At 36.6% G+C, this 26,960-nt stretch overlaps 1 protein-coding gene and 1 long non-coding RNA gene across 8 annotated transcripts in view; one reads left to right on the top strand and one right to left on the bottom strand.

Moving 5' to 3' along the window:
- The window catches only part of DLC1 (DLC1 Rho GTPase activating protein), a 281,768-nt gene that overhangs the window by 116,131 nt on the left and 138,677 nt on the right, over window positions 1-26,960 (top strand). The gene's annotated exons all lie outside the window — the stretch shown is intronic.
- LOC308194952 lies at window positions 1,054-26,818 on the bottom strand. Its single transcript, XR_013951093.1, has 3 exons — window positions 16,922-26,818; window positions 6,566-6,672; window positions 1,054-5,485 (listed from the first exon to the last, which is right to left on the bottom strand). It is a non-coding gene; the product is annotated as an uncharacterized lncRNA (long non-coding RNA).

Raw genomic sequence — 26,960 nt, forward strand, 5'->3', positions numbered from 1 at the left:
AAGTATTTATTCTTTGACTTTCACTGTGCTGGATATATCATGCTGAACACTTCTGGGAATATTGTTCTATGATATACTTTTGAATGCATGTTTAATGTATGTGACTCTGAAGAGATCCTTTTTTTTTTTTCTTACTTTGTAGAGCAACTTTGAATATTCAAAAAAAAAAAAAAACTCTGCTATTTTGTGTGTTGTGCAGCTACAGTCCAGAGTCCACTTTTATTAATATTGATGATAAGTGAATCCAAATTTCCTCTAAACAATCTCTTTTTCCTGAAGTTTTGCATGCTGCAATTTACCACACGCTATAGTGGGATTTGGGGGTGGGCTTTTCTTTTTTTTACTGTTTTCAGACAAAGACCATATTTTCATTTTTCTCACAGTGGGTTTGATAAGTACAAAAATGTCTATCATTCTTACTTGAATGTAACTCTCCTACAAACTGGGAAAAACAAGATCCTCTCAGATATCTTTTAAAATCATCCTCAGTCCTTACCCTTGTACGTCTCTAGCCCCGTTGTTCATCCGGTCTACATGGCTAGATAGCCTGCTGCTTGGTGCTGGACTGTGATCCCACCCCATACTGGTAGAAAAGAAGCTCCTGTACTCTTCTGGTCATGTTTAGCGTTGGGCTCTACACAGAATGAGTTTTTAAAAAGAGTGTGGTGAATGGCATTGCCATGAAACACTGCCCAGAACAGACATTAGGGATGCCTCTGTGCCAGTGATTTCCACGTAGAGATCACCCATGAAAATCCTCAAAGTGTTGCGTTCTATCTGTAATGGAGACTCTTGTCATAGTTGTCATCTTTCTTTTTTTTTCCTTTTTTTTTTTTTTTTGTCAAAGTAAGTGGTCTAGGAATAGGATTATTCTGCACTGCAAACTCAACAAGCTACTTTTTAATCCCAGTGGACTGTTTCAATGGTTTTACTTCCTTTTTGCTGCAGACAACTGCATATCTTCAAGGACTCCAGATGCTTAGTCTCCAAGGACAACTTATTTTGTTGTGTTTATTAATAATATGTAAACAGGAGTGCAACTGCAATTAGTTATATTATGGAATGATATGTGGTATTTTTAAACAAACTACAGCAAACTCTTGACTGCATGAAAAGCAGAATGTACAATCAAAACAAGGCATCTTGTGCAGACTGGGGTTGTTGAGGGTGGGAATAATAAGGCAGGAAGGGTTCAAATCTAGTCCTTGCTGAATAACTCGGAAAACATATTAACTTCACAAGACCTTATCTTACAGATAGGAAAATTGAGTAAAGACCAACTATATTTATTCAGAATTATTAATTTTTATATGGATTTAAAAATTAAAAAATATATATTCTAACAATGCCACACTGTGCTGGAATATCTGGAAGCAGAATTCGGTGTGATAGTTCTGGTAGAAATGATTCACTGATTGATTAATGAAAAAGCAGGACATTTAAAATTTTCATGGGCAGATTTCATGAAATCTTAACCTTTCCAGTTGCAGAGGTTTTTAAAATTTTAAAATGTTTTTTAAAATTCAGTAGCAATTAAAACTTTCTCTGCAAATTGATAGTAAATACTCTTTTTAAAGAAAAATGTGTGTGTATATGCATGCACAAGTTCTTTAACATTTCTTAAAAATGCACTTATGAATAGTTAAACCCATTCTTATGTGTAATGTACACACATTCACACTGACAAACATAAACGTAGACATGCAGGAACACACGTGTGCACAGAGCGCTCCTTACTCTTTGCACAGAGACGTGACAAGGAAGAACAGGATTCTCCCCAGAGCATTATAGAAATGTATTTCTATGCAAAGTTATTCCTATGATTCTGCAGGGTGCAGCATGAAAGCCTTTACAGTGCAGATATATTTGGTACGTTACATGGGATTTGGGTCTTATGAGAAGTGTATGGTTGAATAATCTTCACCCTAAGTTGATGAATCTGCCACTATTATATTTCATGATCAGAGTAATAGAGTATGATGTGATCAATAGAGTTTGGTCCACAATATAACAACTAAAATGTTCATATTCAGCAAGGTGCATAAGTGGATAGTCCTTGTGAAATATGGATTCATGTGACTGAATAGGTGCATTTCCCAAATCATTTAGGACTGGATAATAAGAAATGTTTCTGGCATCTTTATATTATTTATGTTTACATAGTGAAGAATGTTCATGCATCTATAATTAGCACGTGCCTATGTTCTGGGGTTTTTATGCACCAGTCTCCAAAATAGACAATGATTTTTTTAATATTAACTGCACACTTGGCAAGCATATGTCACATGGGAGTTGAAATCAGCTTAAAAAAATATGAAATCAACATGCTTTTGCCCCAGTGGTCATGAGAAACACTGAAAAATAGGAGTGTCTGGTCTGGATTTGGAGAGCAAGGAATGTAAATATCCTATATGTCATTGCCTTCTGCAAACTAATGCCGTGCATCTGGGCACTTATAATATTGTTCAACAGTAAAGATCAGAAATGACGGAGTTCTAAATTTGTCTTGATTATTATAAAAACAATATGTGGTTACAGAACTTCAGCATATTTTAATAACAAAAGATAAGTTACAATAGCCTTCTCCAGTGTGCAGTTAAAAGTTAACTAATTAAGGAATAAGAAAAGTTGGCTAAAAGACAATAGAAACTCAGGCCTAAAAGTTGTGGTCAAATTTTTGTCCTTGAACATCTGCTCTGCAAAGCCTGTCTATTCTCTGATCAGGTGAAAAAAAACAGCCGTGATTATTTCCTACTGCTTTTCTTGGCTGTCCTATCCTACTTGCTTCAACAATGTCCAACCTAGCCTTAATCATGCTGTGCAAAGTAATCAGAAATCTATTATCACCAGAAAAGCTGGTATCTAGGAGAAGATTGTTTTTCAGATTAGCTGTAATGACTCATTTAAAATGCATTCATTTCTCAAAGTGATTTTAGGCACAGTTGTGCCTGCAAGTACAAAATGACCTAGTCTGGCTAAGCACTAGAATGGGACTCAGGTGCAGCTACTGATTTCAGTGAAACCCTGGATGAGCTCGTAAATCCACTTTCACAAATCCTGTTACTGGATTGAGAAAGAGGTTCTGTTATTTAGATGACAGTTTCGCAAACTGTTCATTTATATGTAATAAAATAATAGCCTTTCACATATGCTTTTGATTCATATTATATTTTAAAACTACAGCTGTTTAGAGAAAGCCAAATCATTCCGTGAATAATAATTTATAGCTTTGTAGATTGAAAAATAGAGTTCATGTTTCTTGCTGCTTTACTGCACAAAATTAAACTAAAATTTATGGTAAGTACAAGGAAACCTTGATTTCATAATTAAATATCCCTAAAGAAGAATTATCGGGGAAGTCACTGCTTGAAGCGTTTACATCTCCCACTGTATTACGTTTTATACTAAATTCGATGAACTATGAGTTGTGTAACCACATGCAGAATATTTTAGTGAAATCATGCAGAGTGGGTTATGCCGCATGAAAGGTGATAGATTTTCGTCTCCCCGAATCATACCTTTGTTTAATATATACTTACTTATTTATTAACTGTGGTGTTCCTTGTGTTATTCATTTATTCCTTCAGGCAAAATGGGAAGTCATTCTTGTAGGCATTAGAGAGAAAGACTCAATGTGCAACATTATTCAAAGTATTGTTTCTTTAAAACTTAAGAATTTTCATGAGTAAAAGATGGAAAAGCACTTCAGGATATGACCATGTTAATTAAGTTAGTATTGCCTGCCAGCTTTCATTTCAATGTTTAAAAAAGTGTTTTAGAAGACAGGGTTAGGCAGTTTTGAAAGTGAATTTTAAAATGATCGTATTTTCATTTGGATTCTAACAGCCTGTTTTTTCATCCCATAAAGTTTTTATCCAAAGAATAAATCACCATGAATCTACATTTGCCATTCTTGTAGTAGATAACCACAGGATTATGCTATGTTTGTTACATGAACCTCTAAAAATCTTTCTTTGACTCTTTCTTTCTCCAGCTTGGCCCCCAAAGGAATTCATATTCTGAGTGTAACTTCCTATGTTAACTCCAAATGTATTTTATTTTTTTCTCTAATGAACAAAGAAACAAAATGCAAATGGTAGAGGTGCTTTTTGCTCTATGAAGGTTTCTAAGCACTACAAGTCCTAAAAGGTGAACACTCTTTGCAATGAGAGTTATCAGCTGATAGAATTTAAACCAAGAACACTGACTCCAGATATTACATCACTGACAGTGCTGCACTGGTCAGGGACAGTCTCTCAGTCCATCAGTATTGATTTCTCAGTGACCAAAGTGAACCAAAATTCATACTGCAATAAAACATTTGCCATTTTATTTAACTGCAGTATCACCCAGGAAATATATATATTAGGCTGCCCACTTTTGTTTCCAAGTTTGATCCTAACACAGTATCAGAAATCTAAATACTTATCTTGCATGTTGCTAAGCATGAAGACTTCTGGGTGCTTTCCATGACATCAAGATGCATGTCTATATTTCTGTCTCTTCTTGCAACCTGTTTATAACAGCTATGCTTACTTAGTTTTTTTTTTTTTTTCTCATGTCCTCCAACTTTCTGGAGTGTTGCTGATACTGTCTTTAGCAGTGTGTCAGTCTGGTTATGTACAATAACTGTCTTTTTTTGTTGTTGTTGTTTATACACAGAAGGAAAAAATTACGACTTAAGCAGTAACTTTTCTAATTGTATTTTTATAGCGTTTTTTTTTTAAAAAAAATCGCTGTGTTCTGCCATCTGCTGTCTGAATCTTGTAAATGCAATGAAAAGGGGACATAGGTCACTAAACCCGTTACAGACAAGCAGGCTGAATAGAACGTTTTATAACAAACGTATAGATTGTATCATGTTTCAAAAGCTTTTCATCTTGTACAGAAGTATTCTAAATATTGATAAGATATGATAAACTAAAGGTGGATATTTTTCTTTGGGAGTTAAATTTTAATGGAAATGATAGTGGGTGGGGAGACTTTAGAAATGCTTAAAAAAAACCGCTTAGTCCTAAACAGAATTAATTTTACAATGAGGGAGGAAAAAATTATCTGTTAATGGACATAAGATGTTTGGAAGGTTTTTAGATGCATTCCTTGAACTTTAAGTTTCGTATAAGGAATTCCACATTTTATATTCATACATGCAATAATTTATTTGTACATTAAGTGCTAGTATCCGTAAAAATCATATCCTGTTTTCAGTCTTCTACATGATAGCTGACACAATATAATATCACATTTACATGTGTATCACCATAGGAGGCATGTGGGTTTGACAGCACTGTTATACTGAAGTGCGATGGTTCCTTGGCATGTTGCTTTTTGCTTGAAGCAGACCCAATTGTGAGGAAAAAATAGTGAGCAATGAACAGGCTTCTAAGAAGATAGTCTCTGTTTGTTTTGCAAAATCCAGAAGGGTTTTCATTTTTCTCATTTCATCCAAGCCTTTTGTGATTGAGAATGGGAAACGTCATCTTCTCTGTAAGAAAAAATTACATTAAGCTAAAAATCGATCATACCTGAAGTTGTGGATATTCAAGTAGCTCAGTAGAAAAGCATGTGTATTTACATTGAAATATATCACGTTTACATGTTTTACAGATGAAAGTTTCGTGGTTATGTCTGTCTGTAAATGTAATTGGCAAAAAGTTCAAAATTCTTCAAAATCTGCTCAGACCTGTGAACACAACTTACATCTTTTCTGCATGAGCAAAAAGGCTGAGGGTATTACCATTTCTGGTCACTTATGGGAATGCTGCTGTGGTAGGGAACCTAGAAACTGCAGTCTGGACTCTCTGATGTTCTGTTTGCATTTGGGTCTGGGCAAGACAATCCCTAAACCCCTCGGAAAGGAAGGGCATCTCATTCTTTGCACTCCTTTTTCTTCACTGCAGTTTTGGCTTACTGACACTTGGAATCAAATCTGTTATGTTCTTGCACACCAGCATTGTGTTTATGAGTATTGCTCTGTCTAAGGTAGACAAATGGAAACTGAAATCTTTGCATTTTATTGTGTAGCTCTCAGGACCAATATCCTTCTATGTAGTTCAAATTTAAGTACCCAAGGCTTAAAAGCAGGAAGTCATCTGTGTTGTTGTTAGATGATCATGAGCAGATGCAGAAAAAGAGAGCTTTCCAGGTTCTCCAAGAACAAATTATCTGAACTTTAATCATGTGAGTCATAAGAAGTCAAACAATTAAAAATTTCAGCCACGATTTAGTTTGTGTCTTTAAACCTCATTTTGCAATCAGTTAAATGTATTTTCTCACAGGAGTAAGTCTGTTTAAATAAACAAGGTCGTGCATATCAGAAATTACACATGAATCAGTATACGGATGTATTTTTCTTTTTCAGAATTAAGGCCTGTCTCAGAGCTAAAAGATTTATTGACCAGAATAAATTACCACAAGGATGCAGAATACTCCTTTCAAATGCTACGTGCTGTCTTATGTCACTTTTCCCATGCTTCAGGAAGCTTGTTTCATGCCTACTATCACTATATTCAAAGCGTTAAGTCATGCCCCATTGATTAATAAATATGGTTATTTAGACACTTACCATAGGGCAGCCTGAATTTGCATTCAGGCTCATGACATAAATGAGAGTTGTATGTCCTCCAGTTCCAAATGAATGTCTGATGCCTAGAAGCATTGTTGGTATCCCATCTTATAAAAATCAAGAGAGTAGTCAGTGCCATGCTTCAATTATCTGACTGCCATAACATTTCTCTAAGATAACATTATGACTTCAGGCCTGCCAAGGACCATGATCCAAAAACTGTGTCAAGTTTCTGCACAAAAACAATGTTAGGCTGATTTTCAGTCAAGAAAGTGTCTGGAATAGAGGAATTCCCTGAGAGCTAGAATGTGAAATACAAGGGTTCAGGCTGGTAATCTAAATTACTATGAAGCTGGAGTGGGAAAGAGCATTTTCTATTTAGCTTACGAGTAAAGATGTCCTGGAAAACATACATGTAATAAAGAATAAATTGCTCAGAAAATTGATTTCAGTACTTTTGATTTCAGTACTTTTTCAAAGCTAATGATTTTGATAGCCAACAAATAACCCACTCCACCAGCTTATGTTTCTGCCTCTGACTTGCTGCTATGCATCCCAGAAGTGTGTAGGAAACAGCTGAGGCTCATTCCAGCAATGGTTAGACATCGTTATTTAAAAAAAAAAAAGAAGTGGGGGAGGATGTGGAATTGTAATATCACTATTAGTTAATTTTACCACTATTTTTAAATATACATTGTGGTGCAAAATTAAGTGTATTAGATGATTTAAGTATAGCAAAAAGCATTTGTGACTATAGGTTTGTATTCTGAATAACATAGTTCAATCCTTGTTATTTAAATACTGCTAGTAATGAAGATTCACGTGATAGATTACTGACTCAGTTTTTAGGGGACTGACAGTTCTATATTATATCAAACAAAAAGATTGGTATGCATAAATAAATCAGCTTTTAATTAGTTGTTAGTCTATTTCTCAGTCAATATTTAGAAGTGACACAGTGGGACTTTGATAGCTGGATGTTTTAACCAAAAATTAAGTGTAAGTGAATATTTATAAGTGACTTGCTGACTAGCATGTTTTCCCAAATTTTTTTTATATTGTGAAAGGAAAGAAATATGAAGATATCAATTTGCAAGCAATTATCATTGAGAAAATATAGTTGGTCTATCCATTATTCACAGATCAACCTGTTTAGTTATTCACACTCCTTTCAATCAAATTTTAGAGAGGCTTGTACTGACACTGTGTTGAATATTTAGTTTTATCAGGAATAGGCAGGTTTTGCAGACTAGCAATGTTGAGGACTAGTAAGGATTCAGCCTGCTTTATTAGATATAAACCTGTGAAGGAAGCAAGCAAAAGTATACTTTCTGTAAACTTCATTGATTTACATGAAGAAATGAGGAAGGAAAGTCCTGTTAAAGCTTATCTAAAAATGTTATTCTTCAGAAGTATATCTTTCTTTCAGATGAAATCAGTAGGAACAGTCTCACTTTCTCTAACCATTCAGAAATGGTAGTTTAATAGAATGACAGGATATTAATGTCTTTTTTAACTTAAACAGTTTTGCTATGAAGCTGGTTTAGTTTGAACTTTTCAGAACTTGTTGGGCTTTTCTTTCCATGGCAATATGTTCTGAATGTCAGACACTATGTGAAATGTTACCATTTGTTCTCCATTTTTATAGCCTCATAAGTTTATTGTGAGTCTCTCTTCTGTGCTCTTCCATATGGACTCAGTTGAATCAATACCAAGTTTCCCCTTTTTTTCTTGAAGTTACTTGAATATGTTTAGCTGTATGTTAGTATGAAATTTTAACTCTTCTTCAGCACTAAGAAAATCTTACGTGACATTTATGTCATTGTTTAAAAAAAAAAACAACTTTCTCTGTCAGCATGTAATTCATATAGTGCATATTTGCATCAAAGAACTTGAATCCCATAATCCACCTCTGAATTGCCGTTGCATGCATAAGAAAATATGGGAAATAATTTTAAATCATTCTAAGTTAGAAGCCTATGTGTGGAAAACTGCTGAAAAGATGTGAAATCATTTGTAATGTCTACAGTGTAAAAAATTTATTTTCCCTGGAAAAAAGCAAAAGTCTACTATGTATGGAAGTGCACTCTTATTCAATTAATTACATTTTGTTTGTTTGTTTGCTTAAATTGCTATAATGGAGAGGTTTATACATCTGAATGTTGTTGCATGGATTTTGGCATGACCCAACACTTGCAAAAGAGATAACTGAAGGAGGTGAATGGTATAGGTGAGGTACATAGGGAATAATTACTTATTAAAACAAAGGGCAATAATATTTGTTAAGGGTTAATTTTGTGGAACTTGCTGATATTTTTGAAGGTAAAAATAAATTGTCTCAAAATTGCTTAGACATTCTTATGGAGAAAAAAAAATACAACCCATAAAAAGGTGTTCAAATGAAGATATCTTCTGCATGTTACCATTACAGTCTTACATGTGATGAAATCCTACTGCAGGAGTTGCATTTTACTCAAGAGCCGCAGGTTGCCAACCTCATCTGCTGGGCGTAGTGTTTGCAGTACATGCATGCTCTACAGCTGCCATGCTTATATACACATTCTGTAATCTACTGCAAGTCTCAGTCAGGGAGAGAAAACTAGGCTAGACTGATCTAGTACAATCACAGATGTTCTCTTAACCGTAGACAGCTGGGCATGGAACCCCTTACAAGGGCTGTTTCTCTTATGTGGATGCTATTTCTCTTGCATAGCACTTTATCTCAATATAACTTGTTCTAGTGAAACATGCCATCTCTGTTTAATGTCTGATTTCAGAGCAAGTAATAAATTCCAAACATTACTGGGAAAGTCTGTTGAAAAGGTGGAATCTGAAATCTCCTATTAAAATGAAGGATGTATTGCATCAGTTTTTACATCTATACATCTCACCATTTTTGGAATTTTGTCATTGAAAGAAAATAATTGGAAGATATGTCAGAGAATAAATTTCACCACATGCAGAGTACATACATAAGGATTTTTAATGATGTAAGTCCATAGGATAGCTCTGAACAAAAACTTACTACATCAAGTTGAGCAGACTATATTCTCCATTAAAGACTAATAAACAGCATGAAAATAGAAATATTCATAGATGTATAACTGTTTCCATCCTGTTCAGTAACAACAACATATCTCAAAATGTCCAGAACAAAAGAAAAAGGGTACCAGAAAAGGTCAGCAGGTCCCCTTGCTGGTTAATATGGAGTGAAAAGGAAGAGCTACTTAGAGCCTTGCTGCAGAAAGCTGGCTTGCAGTTTTTCTGGGAACTGGGGCTAAGGGGCTTCAATACTGTGAAAGAACTTGAGCTTTTTGCCAGTAGAAGACCAATAGGTGACAAAAAGCTGCAACTTTATTCAGTCCAACAGTGTTGCACAAGACTGTCAGCTAGGATAAACTGTTGTTAGATACTGAATTGTTGGTTAACTTGTAATTTGCCAAGGGCAACTCCCATTTTGGTTTTGGATAGCTCTATGAAGAAATCCACTGTTTCTCTATCAGACTTTATGAGTGATTATTACATCTTGCTAGGAATTAGTGTCATGGGACAGCAGCAGTCAAACTAAATAGCACAAACTGAAGATCATCCTGTGGACTGAGAGCCACCAGCCCCTTAACCTGCCCCTCAGCAATTCAAAAGAAGAGAGAGCACCAAGTGGTTTAAAGATGGAAAAAACTGTGTGATCTCAGGAGTTCATTTGTAAGACTGCTGGTTCAGAGGTGCAGTTGTGTCCCAGGCAGTACCACATCCTTTCTTGTCCTCATGTGAAGTTCCTACAAGGAGGCAATTCAGATTATCCAGTTTTCCCATGCTAGTCCTGTCAAGTGGAGCACATGGGATGCACTCTGGTTGCAGGTACAGCAATCACACTTGAGCTACTTAGATACTACCAAGAAACCTATTGCCTTAAGCATCAACCCTGCTAACATCCAAAGTAAAAATAACTATTAGTGCCCATTTAAATTGATATTGTTGTCTTGACATGATTAGAATTGTTCTATTTATTGTACAGTGTTTTCAACTAATCTCCTCATATACATATGCAAACGTTTAGTGCTTGAGACTTTGACCCCTGTTGGGATGTTATGAAAATGGAATGCCTCTGGCAAGTGTGTGTGTTCTTGATGAGGATGATTTTTAAAATGATGCTTTACTTTAGGTTAGCTATGAATCTTTGAAGTGGTCTTTTTTCTGTTTTTGTGTTGTTTTTCTCTTTTCCTCTTTTTTTTGCCTCTTTTTTGTCTATTTTTTCTTCCTTTTATTTTGTCTTTTGTTTCTTTTTTGTTCCAATTTTTCATCTGTTTGTGTCTTCTTTTTTGTTCTCCTTTTTTTTTTCTCTTCTTTTCTTTGACTTTTCCATCCTCTTAACTTCTATTCTGGATTTGCGTCTTGCATTAAAGTTAATTAATTAATACAATTTTCTACCCTGTTCTACAGTACACACTGTCTTCCCCATGGTCTGTGGCTTTCACCAGTCCTGGCAGTGGTTGTGCGTACACAGTTTTGCCTATCCCTCTGAGCTTTCAAATTACTTCTCTTCCTTTTATATGCAACTGGATAGTGTGTTTGACTGTGACTAGAGCAAGGTGGAAGAACTGTCAGCATTTATAGCAAAGATAGGTATTAGATGTTTTCCAGGCCATGGAGTGAAGACCAGTGCCTTTGGGGGAAAAGTACATCACTAATAATTGCTGTTTATATTGTCAGTCTTGTTAGTACTGAATTCAGCCCCCATGAATCCATGCCTCCACTTGCAGCTATGGTTATTTTAAGTGTGCTGTCAGCTTAGTGTTGGGTTTTTGTTTTGTTTTTTTGCTTGGTGGCTGTTGTTTTGGGGGCGGGAGGGTGATGTCTGAAATAATATGCATTGAGCTGAAGAGAGAATATGCAAAGCCCCAAGAAAGAAAAGCAGTCCTAAAGGGGAAAGAAACAATGTCATATGTAAATAAGCCTTTTGGTGAGAATTTCCTGTGAGTTTTATCTAAGAAAGAATTTCAGGCTTGGGTCCAAGACAAGTAAGGGAGCACAGAACAAGGGGACAAAGACACAGAATGTGAGCTGAAACAGTAGCAGCAATAGCTTAATCTCTCTACAAGTAGATGGAGAGCACAGGAAAAGTAGAAGCATGCACATGAAGAAGTAGGAAAAGATCTTTGCATTAGCATCTCGAAGGGGGTGAGAAATGTAAGAAGAAAAAAGCAAGGGGGGGGGTGGATTACAGCATGGGAGGAAATTGGAAAAACTGGATTTTAAAAGGTAAAGAGGAAATGATAGTACCTAAATTATCAGCTCACTCAAATCGGCTTGGTTGTAGTTAATAAATATCTATATTATTTTCTTTCATGCCTTGCATACGGTATTCTTTACTCCTGGAACATGGTTTGAAAACGTGGCAGGAATAGTTTGCATTACTGGAATGGAAGAAATCCATGTCTGCCTTTTCAAACACTTTTCCAGACACAGACATGCTGTGAGTGACATCATGGAAAACCATTTCTTCTTGTCCTTTACATACGCCTCTCTCATAAGGAATTTGCTTGCTCCTGCGCTCTCTTTCTCTCTCTCCCTTGCCTTCTGTGTGTCTCACTCTCTGTCTCACTTTATATTTTCTGTCTCTTTTTCCTTTCTTTTTTCTCTTTATTATTTATTTATTTATTTTTGCCTTCAAAGTCAGGGTGGAAGCAAGGGAGTTGGTTAGCGTCTCTGTTTGAAAGTTGAAAGAGTTTGGTTTGGGGTTTTTTAATGCACAAAATTCCTCTCAGTGAGACATGCCACACATTCTGATCTCTCCCCTTCAGGCAGTTACACACTATTAAATATGGGGTTGGAAATGACACGCGTCTGGAAATACAGAAATGAAACAGCCTGCCATTTTCTGCAGTGCACTATACAAGGAAGGTGTTGTAAATTGTTAATTGAATTGCATGAGCTTCTAGTTTGTTGGGCTTTCTATACATAGAAACTGTACATTCCAGCATGTTGCCACTTTTTATTTTCTTCAGATTAACTACCGCACTTTGAACCTTTTTGTGTTCTAATACAGAGAATAGCAAAGTTTTTAGTTTTTTGTTTTGTTTTGTTTTTCCCCTAAAGCATAGAGTATGCTCTGAACTTTTGTTCTATTTACCTTCTTTTACCAAGCCATCTATGTGGTGTTTTGGTACTAGCATTATTTTAAAAGAGAAATAAAATGCAAGTAACCAAAATTGGTTCTTCAGGTATTCCCTATATGCTACCTCACAATAAATACTGAAATAATACTGCATGGATTATGTAGAGATTAATGGTTAATGCATTGCAATACAGAATGGCAGGTACTGCTCAGGAATGAAAGTAGGAAGATTGTCCAGTCTTCATTCTGAAGTCTGAGGTTCCTGCTCTGAGAAAACTATGTTTAGCACTGGTCTAAGAAGTTTATTGTTCCTTAGTAATCTATTAGGTAAAAAACAAACAAACAAACAAAAAAAACCAAACACATGAGAAGCAGTCACTGACGAATTTCAGGCCACTAAGTCTAAAGACTGAAATGTAACCAAATAGGATTTCATCTCAGAGAAGGGAGAGAAGTAGATGACATTTAATCTCTCAATAACCCATGATCCTGTAGCGTGCTAGCACTGTATTCAAAAAGATGTAACTCTCAGACCAGAATATTTCATATTGCAATAGTACGGTCTTAGGAATGCTCAAGGCACCTTTTGAGTACTGATGAGTAGACACAAGATTAGATAAATGCGAGATTAAATATACTGTTTCTTTAAAATGTGATGAGTTTCAAAGCACCTCAAATGATTGGCAAAGTTATGTCTCCTTAAAAACCTGAAGGAACTTTAATACAAGCTAACAATATTTGAAATTCTGTATTCTCTGCAAAATGGCAGAGAGGTTTGTCTAGAAAAAGTAAAATTATGTATAGACCTTTCAGCTGAACAGGAGAGATGAGTTTATTTTCACAAACTTATATGGTTGATATGATGAATGAACAAAAAGTTCCGGAATTCAGTATGTCATTGGAGAATTAGTGGTGTGGTAGGGATAAAGCAGATAGCAAAAATGTAACAAAGTACCACAGCTAGTTTTATATCCAGCTTCCAAACTGTTAAAATTGAACTGTGCTGGCTCATTGTGGAGCTTTGCTACACAGTCACATGCAATTTTTCTTTCTAATTCTTCTTTTGCTCCTTTGCCAATACAAAAGTAGTTCAAGAAAGATCCAGTTTTGCAGTTGCCAACACACTGAGTGAGGTTTCAACATGCCTAGGGATTTCAGAGTGCTTTGGGACTCTGTATTGTGCTCTGTATTCTTATGAGAGGGGAAAAATATCTTTAATGAGTTTCTCATATTGTTTAGAATATCCTGTGAATAATCTTTTGGAATTACAGAAGTTGTAAGTGGGTAAAATCAGAGCACATGAAAAGTTAGACTCAATATTAAAAAAAAAAAAAAAAGAGATTTAAGAAATGTTTTTAAAATTCAGAAATTCTGGGTACGCAGAAGGCATTCTTCTTCCTTCATGTTGAAGAAGACCTTCAGGAGGTCCTGTAATTGTTCAGATTTTTATTTTTTTTTCTTAATTGAGACACTATTTTACAGTTTCTGAAAACTATTAGAAGGGCAGAAGTACATGAATTTTAACAACAGCATGTGCCAGATTCTGAACCTGAGATGGGTTATCCATCATTATATGTGCAGACTGGGTGACAAGAGGCTGGAGAGCAGCCCCACAGAAAGGCATCTGGGGGTTTCTGGTGAACAGCAAGTTGAACATGAGCCAGCAGTGTGCCCTGGCAGCCAGGAGGGGCAGATGTACCCTGGGGTGCATGAAGCACTGCACTACCAGCTGGGCGAGGGAAGAGATTGTCCTTCAAGGCAAAAGAATGAAATTATTTCTATAATCATTTTCTTACTTGGTCCTGAGAGCTTAGAGAAAGGGCAGGGAGAGAGGGAAGGGAGAACAGCTGTTAAAATACACACTACAAGTAGGAACTACCTGCTTGCAGGTAAAGACCAGGGCAGAAGCACTAGGACTATTTAGCTGAATCTGATTAGGTTTACATCTCAAAGTATGCTGAAAGATGTATCAGGTCTCATAGCAAGTACTTGACTATGGAGAGCTTTTGTTATTTGAAATGAGGTGCCTCTTTCCAAGAAACAGGGGACATTCTTAATATTTTTCTACGCCTTTTTTATTTGTATATCTTCCTATGTCCACCTTTCGCTGAAGGCCTTAATTCAAGTATTCTTTTGCAGCACTGAGGCCACCTCAATGACAGAAAGAAACATTTCCAAGAAAAAAGGAGTACAAGGAGTTATATGTTCTCCTCCTTGTACTTTTGAGGAGGAAGAAGTTACGACTCCTGCCAAATGCCTAAGTTGTGCCATGCATGAAAATAAAATTTGAAGGAAAACAAAACAGGAATCTAAGTGACTTTATGTTGAAAGTTCTGTTTCATAGGCAGCTTGGACATTTGGGAGTCAGTGATGTTAGGCTTATAAGCACTTTTGCAAGTGGGTAGCTCCTCTTCTTTTCTTATATTTCTTCCCATATTCCAAAGTTATTTGAACTTTTCTGAAGTAGTTCTTCCCTTCTTCTTCCCACCTCAAAGCAGTACTTAGTACTAGGTTCAAAGAGGGAGTGTTTTCTCAGTTGCAGGTTAAAGTTTGTACACATGCAGGTAGTTTTGCCAAAGTGCTACCTTAGAGACTCTGATCCGTGTTTCCGTACAGCTCTTGATATTTATAGACTTTTTTGTTGTCATTGGTCCCTTTGACACACCTATTGGAAAATGTTAGCTGATAGATGAGATTATTTGCCAAAGGAATTCTGAAGACCGAGGACATTTGAAGAGCAAGACCTTGAGTCAGAACCGATCTGTCTTGTAACTTTAGTCAGAATTTCACAATCCTTGCTAAACTGCAAGATAAGGGCCAAAGGCAACAAACCAGCAGGAGCCGACTCAGAATGTGCCAAAGTTCATAGCACAGTTGCTTCAGGCTGAAGTTTGTTGACCTTTAATCGCTCGGGGTCATCGGTGGTTCTGCTGCAGGGCCCTGCAGAACGTGAGTCTGCTCAGATCGCCTGCTGCTGCTGCCCAGGCTGCCAGCAGCGGGGAAAGCCAGGATGCATGAATTCCAAAGGGGCATTTCACGGGTGTCTGCCTGTCAGCCTGCTCTTTCGGACTGCCATAGTTGTATAACACATGTATTTTCTAATTCTGAACTTCCTCAATCTCTTGCAAATGGGGTAGGTGGAGTTTATCAAAATATGCAAAGAAGATTCCTTCAAGTTTGCATACCTTTTACACTTTCAGTGTTGTGTTTTGTCATTAATTGATTTAGTGTAAGCAGTTGCTTACACTAATAGCAATTAGTGTAAAGAAATAGAATAGAATAGTGTATAGAAATTAGTGAAAGAAATGCCTTTTTCCTGTTAAGTCTCCTTTGACTATTGGTATTACTTTTAATGACCTAGTTGCTATGAGTATGCTGGACTGCTGTAAAGCTGTAGTGTGAAAGATTGGTGTGGGGAAATAAATAGTGTTTTGGACTCTAATCTTGCAACAAATTCAGCGTGTAAGCATGCAGTGACATAAACATGCTTCAGTCCTGTGATCCATGGCTTGTAAAGAGTAATAGCTATTAAGGAATATTAACTTATTTAATGATGATATCATTCGTGGCATAATAAAATCTTTAATGCATATTTTTATGGGCTGTCATAGATTTGGGCAGCTCACAAATTTTTATGTGTCATCTTATGGCAATGATAGAGCTTTAGAAAATATCTCATTCGTACACACTCAAAGAGGGATTTTAGTACAGCCCTTCCAGCACATGAAGTACATTAACATGTTTTGTAAATTCCTGAACAGTCTTCAAAAGCTCCAGAATTGTCACTGTTTCTCGTAATCTTCTTAGATATGAAGGAGGCAAAGGAAACAGGAGCCATAAGGGTGTATTGGCCTCTGGAGCAGCTGTATGCCGCAGGGGCTGAGGGTTGGGAATCTTCAGAACTGGATGATCCTCTTTGAGAGGAAACTAGAAGTGGGAGGAAAGGATAATGACAGTTCGTGTTTCACAGCAGATGGAAGGAGGAAACAGTTTACAAAGAATATAATCTGGTTGTTGCTGTGACTTTTAGAGATTTCAAGAAAGGAAATGAACATACCTTTGGAAAGAATCTGTATGTATTACTGTGCGCTTTTTTTTTTTTAAGAACATATATTCTAGATTTTAGAAGTATTCTAGATTCCATGTATTTTTAGGATTATGAAATTCTAATACTTCAGAAAAACACTCATAGGGTAACATTCACAATTTCAGGTAAACGTGGAATACTAGAGACTACATACCTTCACATTTTTCCTCCTTAGGAGCCTCCTCACATACACCAGCAAAGTTATCTCATTGACTGTTCCCCATGCCTTCTTTAGTGTACGATTTTTCTGGGGTATCTGAAACAGTTTGAAATCAGTCACAATCACCGTGTTCTCAGACTACTCAAAACACACATACTCCCACATCAGTCTGCATGAGGATTCTTGCTTTATACTAATTGCATTCTTTTTGGTGTATGGGTAATTCTTTTGCCCTGTTTGTACAGGATCTTGCACAATGAGGTTGTGGTCCAAGTCTGTGGGTTTTGAGTGCTTCAGTAATACAAATAATGTTGTCACCACTTAAAAATAGGTTTGTGAAGTGTAAGCATGGCTGATCTTATGAGAATGAAAGGAAACATATTAACAAACTACCACTATCATCATTATTTTTTTTTAATTACTGCAAGTATGCTCTGAAATTTCAGTAACAGTCCTGTCTGAAGCAGTTTTCAGTTTAATGACCAAGGTAAGACAGTGCACACTAGGAAACAGCTAAAAAAAAAAATTTACAGAATGATCAGCAAGTAAAACCTTTTCTAAAACATTTTCTTATTGACTTACTTGTCTTCAAATAACAATGGACTAGGGACAGCATTTGATGAGGGAAGGGAAGCTTAGAAGTGTTGGGGGGAAAACAGAGCAGTTCAGGGAAATCTGAAATATTGAATGATTGGCAAACCGGCATTTGTAATTCACTCTATACAAATAGAGAAAAACATGAAAAAGCTAGTGGACCGGGTACTATGATCATCTTTGTCTTCCTGGAAAGAAGGCACACTGGGAGAAAGAAAGAAAGAAACAACCAAACAAATCAGTGGGATCAAAATCAGCCTCAGAGTAAAGATCAGAAGCAAGGAACAAAAGATGTAGGAAAGATACTGCTTTGGACAGTGTTAGGTAAAATCTGATGATGATGAATGAGAATTTCTATTTGAAATTGGTGAGTCTTGACCATCTGTACAAATGAAGATGAAAACAGTTTCAGACAGCAAATACAGCAAATAGTTTGTATTTTGAAATATGGAAATTGCATGACAAAAGTATTACTCTAGGCCAGGAACATATAAAGTACATCACTATAGAAAGGAAAGCATCAATGAGGAATCAACTAGGAAATTTAAATAAAAGGCTGATATTATTGATACAAAACAGACAGGAATTTTAAAAAATGTCTGCATGTATTTTTTGCCTAGTTTGATCTTTCTTTGTAAAGATTCTCTCTTTCCTAACTACTAAATACTGGCCTTTTGTTGTTGTTCTGCATGAATAAATTATACTTTTATGTTTGTTACTTTTATGTTATACTTATGTTTCAAAAACCCACACATCATTGTTATCAGCTAACAGATAATTTTTAAGATTTACTGCAAAAAAAATGGCATGTTTTTGCATTCCCTGCTGTTTTGTGGTCTGACGGTATTATTAGCCAATTCTACCCAAAAAAACGCAATCAGTATCACCTTCCAAAATGAGAAATGAACTCAGTTCTTCCAACCAGTTGATCACCATACTGCATGAATCCACGTGGCATATGTAACTTGTTCCATAAAATGCATGGGAAATTCTTTCCTAATTCCTGTTGAGTTCCGTGTGGTTATCTGAAGTTCCCACAGAAGCAATTCTAGCTATTCAATCTCTCCTTATTGTTTTCACTGAAGTTCTAGTAGCTCAGCTCCTCAAACTAGTAATTATGCTGTTTCCATGTTTTTGTCTCATGGGCTTTGTATGGGCATGTATGAAGTTTCCACTGTTGCAAGCATCGGTGCAGTTCAAACATAAAGTTTAGCACTGGCAGCTCCGGTGTTTAAAAAAGCATTTGTATTTCCATCACTGCTTCAAACAGATATGCTCTGACTGTCAGATTCTGGATACTCTGGAACTGATTCTCACTCAGCTGAGCAAATGTGTTCCCAAATAGTAGTTATCCTTCCATTAAAAGGCAGTACTTGAGGAAAATTGTATCAGTTCCTTCTGTGACTCTTCCAAGTCTTGGCACAATCAGCTGCTCATTAAAACTGTTCCCACTGCATTAAAGAGCTGCTCTTCACCTGGAAGACGAACTCATCCAGTTGAGAGAGACTAACAGAGCATTTTGTTAGAGTATCCATGCTCTACTGCCTATCTAAGTAACTAAAAAAAAAAAAAAAAGAGGTTTCATACATAGGTAATAATAAAGTTGTTCATCACAAAGTCTGTATAACCCAGAATATTTCCATGAAATAAGGACTTATGTTACTTTGAGAAAATTATTTTCAAGCATTACAGTACTGAGTTAAATAACAAATAATTTAGTTATTATAGGCTGCATCATATTAGAAGATACTTGAACAAACTTTCAAGATTCTTGTTTATATGGCTCCTCTAACCAAACACTAGAGGAGAAAGCAAAAGTCTTGTCCCCTTCTATTCTACTCTTAATACCTGGGGAGTAGTGGAGGGTAATCGCTTTCAGACTTCTTTCTATAGTTGGCAGCGGGATGCGGGCTTTGTGTTATCAGTGGATTTGTGAATGAGGTGACAGAAGGCCCTCTGAGCATGAGGCAGCTCTACAGCTCACCTCCTTCCTCTGGGAGGTACAACATGCCCTGGTGGGACTTTCTTAAAAATGTACGCTCGGTTCACAGGTACCAACTCTTGCAAGCTTTATCTCAGTTGCAGACTGTAAAGCTGATCGGGCCACTGAAGCACCTCCTGAAGGTGAAATTGAATTGCCCAAAGGAACATCAAGTGCCTTTGTGTTTGAAGTCAGAAGAGATCAGGTGAAAAGCTAGTCTTCGTTGATGTAGGATCCAGTTCAGTGTTTGCCAAAGTTGAGGAAGGCTTGCCATTGATTTCTTTTAAATTTAATTGGTGTTTATTCTTACCAAATTTCTTGTGGCAGGGCTGTAACAGTGTTCAGGGATCATGCCCAGTGCTTACTTCTGGAAAACATAATTTATCCACAGGTAATTCAAATTAAATAAACACACATATGTAGAACTGGGGTTAATATTGTCACTTCTAGCCAAGTCTGACACTTCAGAAGTGAGTACTTTGATAGCATATCATATCTTCAGTTCCTGGTAAGCACTTAGGAATCAGCCCAAAGGATAATGAGTGGTTTGATAATTCTATGTAGGAATGTGGAAAAGATATCAAAGAGTGGATGGCTTTTAAGTCTTGCCAGCAAAGGCATAAGAAGATTCATTTTCTACAGAATGCAATTGAAGTTCAACCTTGCAATAACATTCACTTTCATAGCAAAAAGATAGTTAATAGTTGATATGGCTTACTAGAGGAGGTTGCAGATTTAAATTAAATCTTTAAAACAAACTAGCTTAATGCCTACATAAGGTGTGACATGGTTGCAGAGGTCTGTCTTGTTCCAATAGTTTCCATGCACAATCATTTTTTCACTAGGTTATGAGAAGATCAAAATTATTTACCTTCAAGCAGTGTGCCTGAAACTTTCTTGTTTTAGTTCTTCAGCAAAGTAGGAAATAAAATAAAACCTTGCACTTGATTTGATCACCCCTAGGCATCAGAACAGAGTGATTTCCCCTGACTTGTAAGGGATATTCAGAGAACAAAGGACCAGCTGTACTTTTCTCTGAAGCACTCATCAGAAATGGAGATAGCATACAGGGCAGAGATGGCCAGTGATGGCCAGGAACTCTTCTCCTCTCCTGTTTACCATATACTCCTGTACTAAGCCAATTTTCAGGAGGAATCTCTGGACACAACTGGCAGAAATACTGATAGCATACTCTGTTCCTGATTTGTGTCATGAAACTTCTGTAATATTGGGTCCAGGCATATAAAAGCTGAAAATACTCAGGTGGAAATTTTGAGCAAGACCAGACAAGACCAAAAAAGACAATTTAGGAGAAAAGATAACTACATTATTGAAATTCTTTTACTTAGAAGACTTACGTTAAGCAACTTGCAATAGAAATAGGAATAACATCAAGTCATACTTTTCACTACTTTGTAATTACTGATGGTCTTAACAGATTTTAATTGCTATCAGAACATTGAGATTTTCAACAGCAGACAGAAATTGTAGCTGAAAAAGATTTTATACACCTTCTTGAGGGTTCTAAAGGATAGAGGCTGTCTGCAAATACACTTTATAGTAACAAAATACTAAAGCATTCTCTTGTGACTTATTTACCTTAGCCTCACCTTCATCATAACTTGTTTGTGTATCAGTATCTCTGTGTTCAGGACTGCACAAGGTTACTGTGAGTCAGTTAGGGACTTACAGGTTTCATAAGACATAGAGCAATGAGGAGAGCAAGTTCTGAAATCTGTGGTACTTTGTGTGGTGTTTATTAAGCTGAAAGTTTAGGTTATTTACTCCTGTTCAAATGCAGCTTTGAAGTTACATGCACTTGTAAATGCTGTCACATTCTCACAATCACAGACTGAGTTTGTTCAGACCTCTTGGAAACACATGAAAGTTTGTTATTAATGCTTACAGCAACACCATCTCCTGTTACTGCCATTACTTGCCTTCCTGACGTCCACTGAGAGAAGTTCTCCAAGACAAGCTGTCATATATCTGTAAGGGTATGCTTTAAGCCAACATCTTTTTCCTGCTTGGATTTCAATTTTTGAAATGATGCCTTTTTATGATGTTTTCACAAGACATTCATACACTTCGTTGTCATATAAGCCAAGCTCAGCACACACAGCAGGGAGTTTAATTCAGCTTCCACAAGTGCCTATGTTTCACCATCTCCATCCTCATTATTTCGTGGACTCTGTGAAATGTCCCTGATTCTCCCTTCACAGAAGTTCATCTGTTCCTCAGACTAAGTGCTGAGGTGCTCTTCTGTGTTCAGGAATGTTTGTCATTATCTTCTCAACGATATTGTCCTGCCTTTAAAAGAGATGCCAATAGGAGCTTAGTTGCAAAGTTCTGTCCTCATGCTAAAAACTCTGAAAAATACGCCAGTTTTGATCTGGATATGCTAACTGAAGTTGTCTGTTTGAATGGTTTGACAGTTTTGAATTATGTTAGCCAGTCAATTTTAAACCCGTGTTACTGTCTGCATTTCCAGTCCGTGCTTTCTCAGCTTATAAATGAGACTGCTTTGGAAGACAATGCACAAAGTCTTACTAAAGTCAAGGTACATTACATCTACTGCTCTCTTCTTGTCCATGTAGCCAGTGATTTCATTGTGGAAAGCAAATCAGGTTGATGACTTGCTCCTAGTAAATTAGTGTTGGCTGCTCCTGATTGCCTTCTTTTTACTCATGTGTTTGGAATAGTGTACTCCATGATCTTTCCCTGGACTGAGGCGAGCTGGCAAGTGTGGAGATCATTTCCTCTTTGCCTCTTTTGAACATGGGTGTGTAAGTCTTTTTCCGGCCATCACAGTCATAATTTTTCACAGATGTTAGTGGGCCTGCAACCACATCAGTCATCTGTTTCAGCATGCTTGGGTAGATTTTATTTAGCCTCACAGGTTGGAATACATGCAGCTTCTATAAATAGTACCTAACCTGTTGGGTCCTTACTTCTCCTTTCTCTCTCTAAATCATCCTAAACCCAGATGGCAGGGAGTAGGATTTGGGAGTAGGATTTGCCTAACAGAAGTGAATCAGAATGGTCTATTTTTCACAAGATTAGAAGTACAAAATAGAGATGAGTATAAAGAGGCAGACTATAAAAGTCTTGATCTAATGTAGGTTGGCTTATTTCTTTCTTTCACTCTCCTTGGCACCAACTACTAAAGGCTGAGGTTTTTTTTCAGTGACCTCAAGGTGATGAGTACCCCCCAACTCCTATCACCACTTTTATTTTCAAATCAAAACACAGTAAAATATAAAATAGAACTTTCATTCTAAACTTCTGTCTTGAGAGACATTTTATAACTTGCTGCAAACACACTATATTCTTTCCTCATTGAGTTCAGCATGCAAATATTGAGTTTAGAAGGTCTTAAGTACATGGGTGGTCAAGGGTAATGCATTGTTGTGTTCTTTCCAATGAAAAACAGGCACCAGTTTCCTGGTAGAAGGACTTGTATAGTGTTGTTTTGTTTGTTGGGTTTTCACTAAGACATGTTTTTGTTTGCTTAGCTGCCAAGACACAAACAACGAATCCTTAAAAGAAAACAACAACAACAAAAAACTACCCTTTCTGTGGCAGATTCGTAATTTAAATTTACATACAAAACTAGGAAGTAACGTGGCTGGATTTAAACTTTACATTTATTCTACCTGTATAATTCATTAATTCATTTCACAAATTCTTTTTTTCATATGAAATACATCTATTTTGCCAGAAATCTACTTTGCCAGTCTGCAGACTATCTGCTTGCAAAAAACACCTACTCTTTTCATGTGGTGAAACAGGATTTGTGGCTTTCTGGTGTTCTTTGCACCATTGTTAATGGCCAGGAATATTTTTAAATGCTTGTGAAATATTGGTTCTAGGAGAGTTGAGTGTGAACATGAGATTCAGTCAGAAGTGTTTTTGCAGAAAATGTTTCATACTTGTAATAGTCCCTCTTAACTAAAATATGGAATAAGTCAAACTCTCCTCAGGGGACTGGTATTAGTATGAAAGCCAAGAGTGTGCTTGGACTCTTGTGTGCTGTTTCCCGCTGGAAAGTTTTGAAAGCTTAGAAACTGTGAACTACATTTTTGTACTATGCCACACAAAGTTTGGGAAAGTTGAAACAATTCAGAAAGAAACTGTTCTGTTAGGGTATGATCCTGGGGAAACACAAAAAAATGCCCAGCACTTCACAGAATTGGACCCACTTATTACTCTCAGGATCTGCAGTGCATCTGTTTGCAAGCCCGAGTGAGATTTTCATGGGAATAGCGTGGGAACACAAATGTTGATGAGATACTTCTTTGCTTAGTGCCTGCAGAAACCAAAAATAAAATTCAAAACAAAATAAATAAATAAAATGACCTTGAAAGAAGACCAATTTTGAAACTTCTGGAAAAGGAAGGATCTTAGAAAGACTGTCTTCATAGTAAATGTAGTGATTAGTAAAAGGCTTGATACAAATCCTTACTTTTAGTGGTGGATATAAATTTCTGTGCAGATATGCACACACACAACTGTGTCTTTCAAAAGGGAATGGAGACAACATAAATGAGAAGGTTTTGAGTTAGGCAGTGTCAACTTGAGGCTTCGCTTACTGGTGTAATTGGCAAATATCTGACTGACTTTAGCAGAAATCTGTTCTGTATCTGTACTAATTTGTCTTTTTTCTTTTTTTCCCCACTAATTAGAAAGATATCATCAAAATGGAAATTCTTTTATAGAAAATAATATTGCTTGAAACTTGTATTAGGTAAATGAATGCCAATGTTGAATATACCCAACTTTTAAGTATCCCATAAAAGGAGTTTATAAGATAAAGGATTTGCAGACAGAACGTATTCTTCACAAGCTGTTGTTAGCTGTTGTTTGAATATAAAAAGATCATACCTGTTAATTAAGAAAAAATATAGTGCCATTTCTATGGTTGAACCTTAAGGTGGTGAATGGAATCTAGAGTTCACTACAGTTGACTGCAAAACAACTCCCAGGTGTAAAATATGTCTTCCTTCCTCCCAGACATGGAAAATGTCAGCAGCATGAGAAGTTTTATAGACATGAGCACTTCTATTGGTTTCTGGATTTTTATGACATCAAAGATTCTAGCTTGACAGATAGTACCTGGGAATAAAATGGCATTACTGCACAGAGATGGAAGATATGTAGCATGTGTGTTCTCTGTGCCTGTGTCTGTTCATGTAGGTATGGACTACGAAAAGTTTGCTCAGGCATTACTGAGTTAAGCAAGGAGCTGCAAGATCCTAAAGAAATGTAATAGGAGAAGAAATGTACACCAGACCTGGAGCACTGCTTATGCTGGTAATAATTCCAGCTGAGGAAACTATATGGAAGATGAAATATGTATTTGTCTGGTTTATTAACCATACCAGGGGAACCAAGCTTTTGGCTATACGAGCAAAGGAAACTTGATACTCAGTTTGAGCAGAGTTTTGGTATTAAAGCAGAAATGGTTATATATTTCTTTCCTCAAACAAAAGAACAAGGATTTGGTTACAAGCATTTTAGCATAAAACAGCTGTGCAGATGAATGTTTTGTTTTCCAAAGAGAGTTTTCATGGGATTGGAGTATTTTTTAGAAGTTTCATTGTTATATTTGGATTAAAAAAACTACTGTGCGTCATCTCCTTAGGCCCTTTTAGGAGACATCGCTCCTGTTTCTTTTCTCAGTGATAAAGAACTTCTCATCTTTCCTTGTTACATATTTTTGCTTTTTTTTCCCCTCTCCTTTCCCTAATGGAAAAAGGGGAGTTATTTTCATATAAACAATACATTTCCTACTCAAAAAAAAAATCTTGAAAGAAACGGAAGTTCTTGAATGAACTGGAAAGCGGTTTTCTTACTTTTTCACTCACAAGATGTCTTTTTGTTTTACTGTATCTGTCACCCCCAACCTTGAAAAGCGCTTAAAGGCTAGCACACTGCATATGCAGAATACCCCAAGAACCTCTATTTCCTTTCAGCTATCCTTCTCTTCTATGACTTAGAGAAATAGTGTAAGGCCGCAGTAGCGTTTGGTGATTTTTAAACTCACACTCACTATGAGTTGGAGCATGAACAAAATGAGATACCAAGAATATGATCAAATAGACAAACAAGATCCAGATAGCATATTTGAGAATTTATTCCCTTTCCTTCAACTTCCCCCTCTTCCCCAAGACAAAGCTACTGTGGTTATGTGCTTCTACTTCTTGTCATTTCCTTTCTACTTGTAAAAGCAAACAGGGTCATTTATTTTAATCGATTTTGCTTCACATTTTAGTAAACCAAGAAGATGTGGCAATTATCACACCTAGCTGTCTCAATAATAACTTAAGGAAATACATTAACTTTGCACTTATGCTCTTATGATCACCTCTAATACCTGCCAAAGTCTGATGCTCTTTATTCCAGAATAAAATCTCCCAGTGGCTCTCCCAGAACTATTGCTGATTCTGTCTGGCATGCTACCCACCTCCTCTCTCCATCACCTTATGATTAGCATTGCTATTATGTGACCCTTCAGCTCCTGTGCAAAGAGCTGTGATCTTCTGTAGAAAGTAAGGGTTTCATCATGATAGAAGAGATACAGCTTTTGTAGGAATTTAATCTTCTATGCCTGAATGAAGTTCAAGATCAAGAGCCTCTGTAGGGATCTGCTTTTGTTCCTTTCCCACCTGGTTGAACAAATGTACTATCATAGTCACTGAATTCACATGAGATTATTAACATAAAGATTTGTGCCAAAGCATACATAGCAGGTTTTAAAAATTAGTTTCTTGGGGATTGCTTTTTTATTTTGAGAGAAAGGAGGAGGGAAAAAAAAAAGGCAGCCTGCAGCTGCTGACAATGAGAAGAGTAGCCAGCTGGGGTTACCTGCAGAGATTCAAGAGCAAACTCAAACAGGATCAGAGTGTGAGTAAGTGTCAACAGTTTGCTTCCCTCCCAGTAATTATCAATTGCTACAATGCTCTACATCTGATTTTCTTTTTCAGAATATAAAGGTTAACATAGTAAGATCTTCCCTGAGTAGCATAAATACCAATCCGTCATATTTCAAGAAACTCGAATAAGAAGATATTCCTGCTAACCCCAGAGAGATCCAGGAGACTAATTTTAGCGAATTTTAAAAACGTAGATAGCAATCAATTAGTAGATTTGGGCTGACCTCATGGAAAGAGCACTAGAATCAGATTGCTCATTTACATATCTGATGATTTATATTGCTAATCTGCTCTCAGTTACCTCATGAACATACAGCTTCCGAATTTCTGTAGACTGACACTTGCTGGAATGGGACAAGCTTACTGATTTTCACATCTACAGCCTTCAAAATTAGTAAGAATGACTTTCTTTTCTTGGGATGAAGGGTAGGAGTTGTTCCTTTATTTTCTCTGAGCATTCTTGGAATGGTAAAATGATGTTTTTAATTTCCTCTTTTACTCTGGAAGTAGGTACTCAAAGTAT

Source organism: Anser brachyrhynchus, assembly GCF_964034855.1.
Source record: "Anser brachyrhynchus genome assembly, chromosome: 4".
NCBI lineage: Eukaryota > Metazoa > Chordata > Aves > Anseriformes > Anatidae > Anser > Anser brachyrhynchus.